The following is a 10,299-nucleotide window of genomic DNA, read 5'->3' as shown; positions in this document are numbered from 1 at the left end:
ACCTAGGGCCTGAATTTTGCATTGTACAGTGTGCGGATGGAGTACTCTGCCCAATAACCACATGGAGCCCCATTGAATTCAGTGAGGCTCTCTACAGGTGCAGCAAATCCACATGCTATAAGCGTGCTCAGGTCTGCAAGGTGCTCAGTATTTCGGCTCTGATCCAGCATAGCATTTAAGCACTTGTTTAACTTGAAGTATCTACGTAGTCCCATCAATGGTGCTGCTCAGGTGTTTAATGTTAAGTTCATGCCTAAATACTTTGTTAGATCAGGGCTGGCATGCTCAGCACTCAAAACTTGGTAGGATCTAGTCCTAGTGCACTAACAAACGCTCATGAGAACAGACCCACTGAATTTAATTCAGGTGAGTGAAATGACTCACATTTACAAATGGGCTTAAAACTTTGTGAATGCCTATTTTCACAAAAACAAAACAAAACAAAACACACACTTTTTTTAAACAAAGTGTCATTTTTTATGCCAATGTTGCAGTCTGTACTCAGTAAATTGAACCTTTAAAGAAAGGGGATGGGGAGGGGAGGGTATTGCTAAAGTACACCATTTTGAGTACCTACGAAAACAAACAAACAAAAAAAAAAGTGGTGAGTTCTGTGACTAATATTTTCCATTCCCCTACTTACAAAAGTATTTAGCGCAAAGCATTCCAATGAGAATCAATATATAATTGGCAGAAGAGATGATCTTGAACACAAAATTAAATTTAAAATAACCAGAGCTGGCATTCAATTATGTATATAAAATGAAAAATAGCACCCCAGGAAAATTAAAACAGAAACAGGTTTGTCTGAACACCTGAGAAGGCAAGTGAAAAATACTTTACTGCACAGCGCAGTCCAGGAGGATATTGAGCAAGCCCCCTCTTGGCTTCCTCTAGAACATTTGTTGCATTAAAAACAAACCTAGGAGCAGCGTTTTCTTTCTGAAACCCTTGGGTGTGCAGGGAGGCACAAGGGTCTTAAAAGTGCTGACTATGATAAGTTACAAGTTGGGATATTTCAGAAATGATCATGCAAAATGCAGCTAAAGATATAACACAGCAGCACATGGAGGTGAGGAGCAACAGATGACCTACCTGGGAAGGTAGTAAACACAGCCAGGGATCACACATGGCAGTGGAGAGAATTCCCTGGGCTTTCAATCCCTTTAGAAATAAAGCTGCTAAAAGACCATATATTTCTTCATGCAAGTAAATCCTTCAAATACAGTGGAGAAACTTCCACTATAATACAAGTTGCAAGACTCCTTGGGGAAAAAAGTTATTTCTAAAACAGCCAAAATTGTACTTAGCACGTTTCAATAAAATGATCAAACATGCACACGAATAACAAGAACATTAAAATATTAATAACAACAAGCAGCATTTTGTAAGGGACATAAAACCTCAAACTACAGGACATAAGCCAACTTGTCACAGCTGGGGGTTGGACACTTTCCTTGGAGGCAGAATAGCCCATAACTGCTTGCTTCTTCCTCTGCAGCATCTGCTGCTGGCAACTGTCAGGGACACAATACTGGACTAGATGGACCATTGATCTGATCCGCTATGGCAATTTCTATGTTTTTATTTTTTGTTGACAGGTGCACTTCATCCCCTCTCCACAAAGCAACATTTCACCAAGCTGTCACACGGTGCAGAGCTCTTGGCACGTCTGGCCCTATCCCGGGCCAGGACTCAGCAGCCAAGTGGCAACAAGGAGTCATGGAAGGCAGCTCATGGAACACACCTGGTGAGAGAAAGGAGAAGCTGCCACTGCCCTGTGCTTGCACTCTCCTTCCCATCCCCGCAGCCATCCTGCTGGGTAACACAGATGGGGAGTCTGTGGTACTGTAGCTCCTGTGCTGAGACCTTGAAGTAGATAAGAGAAAGTATTGAGATTAGAGCTGAACAAAACTTTTTTTCTATTCACTGGCAGTTCCAAAACAAGTTTAGTTCAGGTCAAACAATTGGAAAATTTCCAAACATTTTAGAGAACAATAAAAAACTCCATTTTTGGTGGAACTTTTGTTGTTTGACCAGAAGTGTTTTGTTTCTGGTCATTTTGTTATACCAATAAAATAAAAACCAGCAGGATCTTATTAAGACGGATAAGGCAAAGATGCCTCATTTATTGTAAATACCATAATAAAACAAAAGATAACAGTAAACAATGTTGTTTTACTACTTATTCCTATCACTACTTATTTCTTACACACACACATTCACACAATCATTCATTCAAGTTCTGTATAGATGTTATAGTTACCAGCCTAGACGTTGCTCATGCCAAGTTACTGGCCAGGTATCTTGGTCATGAGGATGGAGCTGAGTCTGTGTCAGATGCATCTGATGCTCCTGGAGGCTGGCAGCAGAACTATAGACTCAAAGTCCTCAGTCTTCAGAGTCCAGTTTTATAGAAATTTATTCTTATGTCAGTCCATGAGAGTTGCTTCATTTTGCTGTTGCTAAATCAATCAGCAGGTGGCTGGCTTCATGTTATCAGATGTTTGTTTTTAATGCCTTTGAGGTGTAGTGGGCTGGATTCCAGTTTGTCCTCTGGGGGTCATCTGGTTGATCCCACTTGACACCTTCTTCGGCCAACACTGAATTCTTCAGGCTGGTAACTCCCTAACCATTCATTCATTATTTAAACTAGGCATTCATTCACATACATTCTCTATCTTAATCACATCTATTTCACTGTCTCTTTACCTTTTGGGATGTTACCAATTTATGTGAGACTCCCTGTCTTTTAATAATCAAAGATAAAGTGAGATGAAAACTTACAGAGGGTGGGGGGTCTCTATTTATAGACTATAACAGCTACTGTTTTGGCTTACTTAGAGTTAATTAATGTTTAACAAGTTTTATACAAAGTATTTCTTTGAGCAGTCTTCACACAGACACAGCTGGTGGCTTGCAGGTTAGAATCACAAATTTACTTCTAACATAAACCTTTAGTTATAAGACATCAATTAACAATAAGTCATTTCTAACAATAAATCATTTTTATATAAACCATGTCTAATATAAACCTTCTTTAATATCCCTACAATATTTAAAGGGCTCAATTCACAAAATGGCCGGAGGAAGAGGTATATAAGGTGCACTCCTTATTGAAACTTTTAGCCCAGTGGTGAGGGCACTCACTGAGAATGTGGGAAAACCAGGTCTAATTCCTCCCTCTGCCTAATGTGGAGCAGGGATTGGCATTTGGCTCTCCCATCTCCTAAGACAAGACCCTAACCATAGGACTACGTGGCATTGTGGGGCAGGTTTTTGTTGTTGAAGCTGTTGTGCTTTACATAATACTTCATCCTGGTGAGGCTGTAGTGAGAGAGAGAGAATATGATTCTTCAATACGGTGGTTAGGCCACCCACATGAGAGATGGGAGACCCAAGCTCACATCCCTACTTCACAGGACTAGTCAAATATTTTATATGAAATGGAACCACTTCAACAGGAGAGACTGAGAAAGAATACTTGAATACCCAGGTCTCCTGCATCTCCTGGAAAAAAAAGGCATACATTTTTAAGTGTGAGTAATTAGCCACTGGAACAATTTACCGAAGGTCATGGTGGATTCTCCATCACAGGCAATTTTAAAGTCAAGACTGGATTTTTTTTTCCTAAAAAGATCTGCTCTAGGAATTATTTTGGGGAAGTTCTGTGTCCTATGTTACAAAGGAGGCCAGACTAGATGATCACAATTGTCCTTTCTGGCTTTGGACTCTATGAAGTTATATTTATAAGACGGGTACCATCACTCCCTTCTGGGGTCATTTTGTGAATGGTACTAGAGGCCCCTTGTGAATCTAGCCCAAAACATTGTTTAACCAAAACTATTCAGCAAATTGGTATAAGATTTGCAAGTAGTTTATTTGCCAAAAAAATGCAGTCAACCTGAAACTATTTTCTTGAGATGTTTCACCCACTCAAGTAAGCTCTGATCTCAACTAAGGATACTAGAGGGAAAGGAAGAGGATGTTGGTTGGTGGCAGCTTGCTAATGGGATGGTTACATAAAAGAAAAACAGCGCATGTAAAGTAATCAGCATCTCCTGATAGAATTTCTTTGTATTATGATTGCTTTATTTGCATAGCACCAACACTGTATCATGTACAAATATTAATGATGTACTCCACAAAGGATATAAAGATGTTATTTAAGAACACAGGGTCTGAATCACCTCTCACAGGAACTATTATGAAGCAGCAGTAACTCAACTTAATTCAATAAGCATAAAACCAGTGAGAGGCAAGATTCACCTTCAAAGGTTGTGTATTATTCTAGACAGAAAGACAGATAGGAGGAAAAAAGGTACATGTGCCGATCACAAAGTCTGTATCCTAATTTTGAATTGAAGAGGTTTTCCTATTATAAAATTGGCCACCTAATTTCATCATCTAATAGAATTCTCCTGACAGACACCTGTCATTTTTATAAATTAAAATAAAATTTGTCATCCATTTCCTCTATGGTGGAGTTCTATTTTAACAAAGCACGTTTAGACCTTGGTGAGGCCGGATATATAGACATCACATTACAACCTAGTTACAATTTTTTTTTCTTTTATGCATACTGGCTAATAGGAATGTGCACTCTTAATCCTCCTGTTTCTCACTTGCGCATGCATTGCTATACAGTGCTAGAAGAACTATTATTTTAGCTAATTAAATTTCTAATCCAGCTCATATTGAAATAACTCCTGGCATAAACACCAATAAATGATTTTGAAGCCTTATAGATGGATTCCCAGTGTTTAAAGAATGGTGAGATAATCTTGGCTCTAGGACCCACACTAGTAATTTCCAGATCTCCAGACAGTTCAGAGGGGCCACAACACAAAACAAACATCTGTCCACATGCTCTTTTATGAATAAGCAGGAGTAAAGCTTTAGTCTCCTCACTCCTATCCCATAGCAGCACTCTCCATTTGCTAAAGTGACTGTTTACAGGGGCACTGACCCACCGAACTGACTGCTTACTGTGCTGCTCCACACAAGAGTAGTTTGCATTTTGTTACAAACGCTGTGCTGTAATGGCCTGATACAGCTCAGGACTTGTCTAGATGGTAAGTTAGTGCATGGCAACCTGTACTTCTACAGTGCATTAGTGTGCTGTGCTCTAACTGGCCTTTTGTAGGTCCCATGTTTCAAACATTAGCACAATAATGGCACATGCACTCCTGGCATTTGTTCCAACTTCCAACACAAATGTATTGATTGCTCAGTAACCTTTCAGTATGTTGAAGCACAAGTAGGGTGACCAGATGTCCTGATTTTATAGGGACAGTCCCAATATTTGGGGGGTTGTATTATATCAGCGCCTATTGCCCCCCACCCTGTCCCAATTTTTCCACACTTATTGTCTGGTCATCCTTGGCACAACATTCTCCCTTCTTAAGGCTTCAATTCAGCCCCATTCAGCAAAGCAGGTAAGCACAAAGTTTTAGTGCATCCTTAAGTGTTTTGCTGAATAGAAAGAGACACCTACATCCTTGCCCATACCTGCTTTGCTGAATTGGGGTCTAATATCAGTAATACCTCCTTTTAGGAGAGAAGGAGGGTATCATTCAATCAACCGTAGGAGTTGCTTTTCAACACTTTGGTTAAGTGGAGTGTCTGCCAAACTTATGATTGTGCAACACAGAGCAGATAGTACGGATGCCAGAAGCCTCATCATCATCTGCAAATGTATTGATTGTGGGACAGCAGTGGACAGAATTTGAAGTGCACCAGGGAGAAGAGGAAGGAATTTAAAAGGGAATGGGTAGTCAAACAATGGATTGGAAACTTTGCATATTGCTTTCAGTCTATTTTAAGTCTTTCAGTGCTTAACTGTTGGAAAGTCCCCTTATGAAGGAGTCCAAATTCCCTGCATCACACACAGTGGAGAGCAGCCTCAGCTTCTGGAGGGCAAGAGAATACGATGACCTACCTTGCTTGCAGTCAGTCAATGATTAATGATTAAACCAGAACTTGGCACATGAAGTAATCTGCAACAGAGCAGTAGAGCTACCAAAGATGTGATGCCTTAAAGGATCATTTCGATAAAAAGCAACTGCAACACTTCTGAAAGCTCTGAGCAACAGCAAGAAATGAAAGGGCTGTGGTCAGATTACTCCAGACTTTTCTTTTATAGAAGGCCTCACATAGTTATAACAGCCAACCATAGCTGACTCCAAGCCAGTTCTTGTTATTAGGTAGGTCATCTTTACCTGTTCACTGCTTTCAATATCTTCCTGATCCTCTATGACACTTCCATCCACATTTCCATCATCCTTGCCCATTTGTGCTAGAGACTGGGATGTTGCCCCACAGTTGATCAAATACCAGCTTTGCAGAGAGTGAAAAAATAACAAAGAGGCTGTGAGAGACAAAAGCTGCTGAATTCCTCTTCTGTTCTTACTCTCACCGACAATTCCTGTCTTACTGCCCCACTTTCTGATACCTACCAATGAGAATTTCTTTCAGAGGATTCTGTTTTGTTCGTTATCTTAGACGGATACAATTTGCACATATGTTTTCTTTTTAGGGGAAGGAAAACACCATTATTCCCATAAAAATAAATCTGAACATGTATCCTTTCTTGGCCTTTAAGAATGTGCAGCTAGTTTCTGTATGTTTACTGGACTGCTAACACATATTTGCTTTTTCCTTCAGCACCTCAGTGCCAAGATCTTACTTTGACTTCACCAGGGTATGTATTTGGAATCTGTTCCAGATTTTTTACTCCGAGCAGATGAAGCAGCTCATTATGTCACTTCTGGTTGTAATGGACATTGTAATGGCAGAACAGGTCACTGCTCTGTTTACCTGTGCACATGTAATAGCTTCTCTATATTCTATAATTAACTTAGGATTCTGTGACATGGTTTCTTTAAAATTGCCATTCTCCCCACCCTCTTTTCTTGTATGCAGTTCTCTACTAACAAAAGACCATATCATAACCCCTTCTGACAGGGTGGTAAAGGACAATCTAACCCTCCATGGGCACAGAAGTTTACCCCAACCCACTCCACAGTGCTGACCATGATAGGGCCAAGATTTCACCCTAAGAGAGAAGGGGTAAGCTTACTGCCTGTAAAATAAGTCAGGTCTCAGAAACGCTTTACAGTTGTCTGCCCATCCAGAAATAACAATGGGGATTAAGCATGTGCTTAAATCCCAGATTGCTGAATTGGTGCCAAAAGAGACCAGCAAAGTCACCTTTCCCCAATTTTATAAGTAGCATTGCCTAACAAACAGTGCAAGGACCACCATCAGACCTCACTACCACTAGAGTAGTTATTTATTTTGGGGTCCCAATAGTATGCTTAGTATTTTACAGAGCAGAGAAGATTCCAGTACTACCCACAGGCAACTTAAGTGTTCATGGCCAGATTTTGCCACTTTTGTACTCACTCTGATCGGTATCTTACTCCCAAGTGTTCTGACTGAAACCAGTGAGCATAGTACTGCATAGTACTACGTAATATGAATAAAGGTGGCAGAATCTAGCAGTGTGTAAGCCAACAAAAACCACCACCACAATGGACAGAAATAAGACAAAAGTAATAGTATTGGGATGAACAGAATTGGTCTGAAATGGTATTATGAAAAAGGAATAAAGAAATGGAAAATGGATACAGTGAGACACAAAACAGATTAGTATATTAATTTATTTGTGTTAACTGATTTTATTGCACTTTCCCAGCACAATTTTTATGTTTGGAGTAAAAGGTGGGATGGCTATTTTGAGCCTTTCTATTGATATTGTTGGCCAATATGGATTTTATAGTTAAACAGATGGGGAAATACACAGCCCTCTGCCAGCTGGAAAGTGCTAGCAGCCTCCAAACCTCCAGTGAATTTTGAAAATATGTTTTAAATGTTGATAGTAACAGTGTAAGCCTCTTCAGCACACCCCTTTGGGGAAAAGCATGGCCTTAACCTTCTCTTTGATGAAGTAACAATGAAGTTACTAACAGCCCAGTCAAGTAAAAGCCAAACTGTCTAATTAGTGTCAGTGTATCTCCGTTTAATACAGCATTCTAAGAAGAGCACAGCACTTGAACAATGAGTTAAAGGTGCTTACCTCAAAGTCTTGAGAAAACAGGAGTCCCAAAACAACAAATCTGAGTCTGGTGCGATCAAGGCCTCAAGCTTCTCCACTGCCTAGAAAGCTTTGCGGCAGTTCCCCTACCAGCTCAGGGTCTATCCCAGGTGTCCCTGCTAAAACAGCTCTTCTCTTTGGGGCTGGGTTATAATTTAGCCAGCTATAGCATAGGACGTAATCAGCTTCTCCCTCAGATGGCCCCCTTTTCCTCAATTAATCTTGAGGCTAGGAAGGTCCAGCAGGCATGCATCTCCTAGTATCTGCCCTGGCTGCTGTAAGGAACAGAGGCAGTATTTATACTGACCTCTTTCTCCCAGCTCATCCCCAATACATTGGACAAGAGGGGAGCCTTGCCCCATCCTCTGTGCTAGGATTCTGGCCCTGGAGTCCTTAAAGATATAGTGACAGGATTTCCTCCCATGCATCATTATTCCCACTTTCTCTCTATCTATATTGCCTTTAGGTTTTGTGTGTGTGTGTGTGAAAGAGAGAGAGAGAGAGAGAGACATACATACTTCTAGCCACCAGGTCTTTCAAGTGTTAAGAGGCCAAGCTGACCACTATGCAGTACTGCCTTTAAAAGCCTGACTATGCCATCACAGGCAGCTACATAGAGAGCCCAACACAAATAGCTGCTCCAGAATTCTCCTGCACTAGAACAGTTTAATGAGAACTCAAACTTCTTCCTTTTTAAATAGAAAGTTGATTAAATTAGAATGGCTCTAACGAACAATGTGTCTGACCCTCCACAAAATCCTAAGGCCAGGACTGTGCTTAGTAGTATAATTGCAGTGGGGAGGTGTCATTTGAATTTGAAAATTTAGGGCCATGGGTGAGGCAGAAATTTATTTTTCAGGCCCACTCCAAAATGCTAAAAGGTGGCTCTGGTTGGAAGACTGCAGTAACAGCAAAATTGAATTCCTTTGTGCAATGGACTAACTATAAAATATTGCCGGCCTCTTTTAAACGCCACAGGGAATGGATGCCAATATGTCATCCCTGAGATTGGTACATTCATCCATTCATCCCTCTGGTGTTATCTGATTCTTCACATAACCTACAGTGGAGTCTGGAGTTTGAAATCAAAGATTTAAATGCCTCAAAGGACATAGCTAGACAGCCAACTACTGTATATCCTTGAGGTGCTCTTACAAGGGCTCCATGATGTACAATGCCAAAAGGAAGCAGAGAGAGATCTATGAAATCAGTTGACACAAGGTACCTCTGTCATTGTTAATAAGAAGTGGGGTTATCTCACTGCTATGCTCAGGTGAGAAAAAAACTGACATTTCTCAAAAGGGACATGATTAAAGAGATAAAGTAACCAAAGAGCCACCGCTTTCTCCATAATCTTTCCCCACAATGGGAAGATTAATGATAGGATGATAGATGGCCAATTCATTGGGAAAAAATGTTTTCCTTATTTCCTTTAAGCAAAGGATTCAGATGGTGTTTTAAGCAACTGCACACATTTCCCCAGTCTCAGTGAGGATTTAATTTTTTTAATTTATATGAACATATAAAGCAGATGTTAAAAATCTAAATACATAAATAACCATGCAGAGGCTATAAGCCTAAACAAAGTTAGCCAAGGGTTCAGGTTACAGGCAGGATGGATTAAGACAATCCAGGGCCCTATGCACTCTCTGACATAGAGGCTTTGGCTGCCCAATCCCCAGGCTGTGACCCACCTCCCATGTGGGAGGAGAGTGGCAGGATCTGTCCCAAGAAGAGAGAAGAAGCAGCATGGGGGTTCTTCTATACCTTCATATGGTTTTAAATAAGAGTCTAGATTCAGATTGACATTCTTCCAGACCCACATTCCTCCCATCATGTATGGCCACAATCCTGCAAAGATTTATATATGTGCATAGTTTTAAACATGCAAGTAGTCCCATTGACTTCAAGACCCATTGATTGCCATGTTAGAATTCAGGACTTTAGACTCCTGTCACAGGCTGACCCCTACCCTCTCCAGTAGTGTAAGTTGCATGCTCCCAGAACAACAGCAAAAAAGTAGACGCTTTTAGTTCTCCGCTTTGTGGGGAATAAACAAGGTCTACAAAAAAGTCTTTTGGTCTAAGCAAGAAAATAAAGTCTCTTTTTGCATGGTGTCTGTTCTCTTCACAAATGGCCTCTCTTTCATTCCTCCTGTATTACCTGGCAGGTAGGCCTGGTAGATTAATGAGTTCCAGCTA

The 10,299-nt window shown here is 40.6% G+C and overlaps 1 long non-coding RNA gene across 1 annotated transcript; it reads right to left on the bottom strand.

The window, feature by feature from the left end:
• Positions 1-1,533: 1,533 nt before the first annotated feature.
• On the bottom strand, positions 1,534-8,324 carry LOC120384426. Its single transcript, XR_005588889.1, has 3 exons — positions 8,081-8,324; positions 6,222-6,339; positions 1,534-1,869 (listed from the first exon to the last, which is right to left on the bottom strand). It is a non-coding gene; the product is annotated as an uncharacterized LOC120384426 (long non-coding RNA).
• Positions 8,325-10,299: the final 1,975 nt, after the last annotated feature.

This window comes from Mauremys reevesii, linkage group 1 (assembly GCF_016161935.1).
Source record: "Mauremys reevesii isolate NIE-2019 linkage group 1, ASM1616193v1, whole genome shotgun sequence".
Classification (NCBI taxonomy): Eukaryota; Metazoa; Chordata; order Testudines; family Geoemydidae; genus Mauremys; species Mauremys reevesii.
Note: the sequence above shows the minus strand (reverse complement) of the source record. Positions and strands in the feature narration are given on the sequence as shown.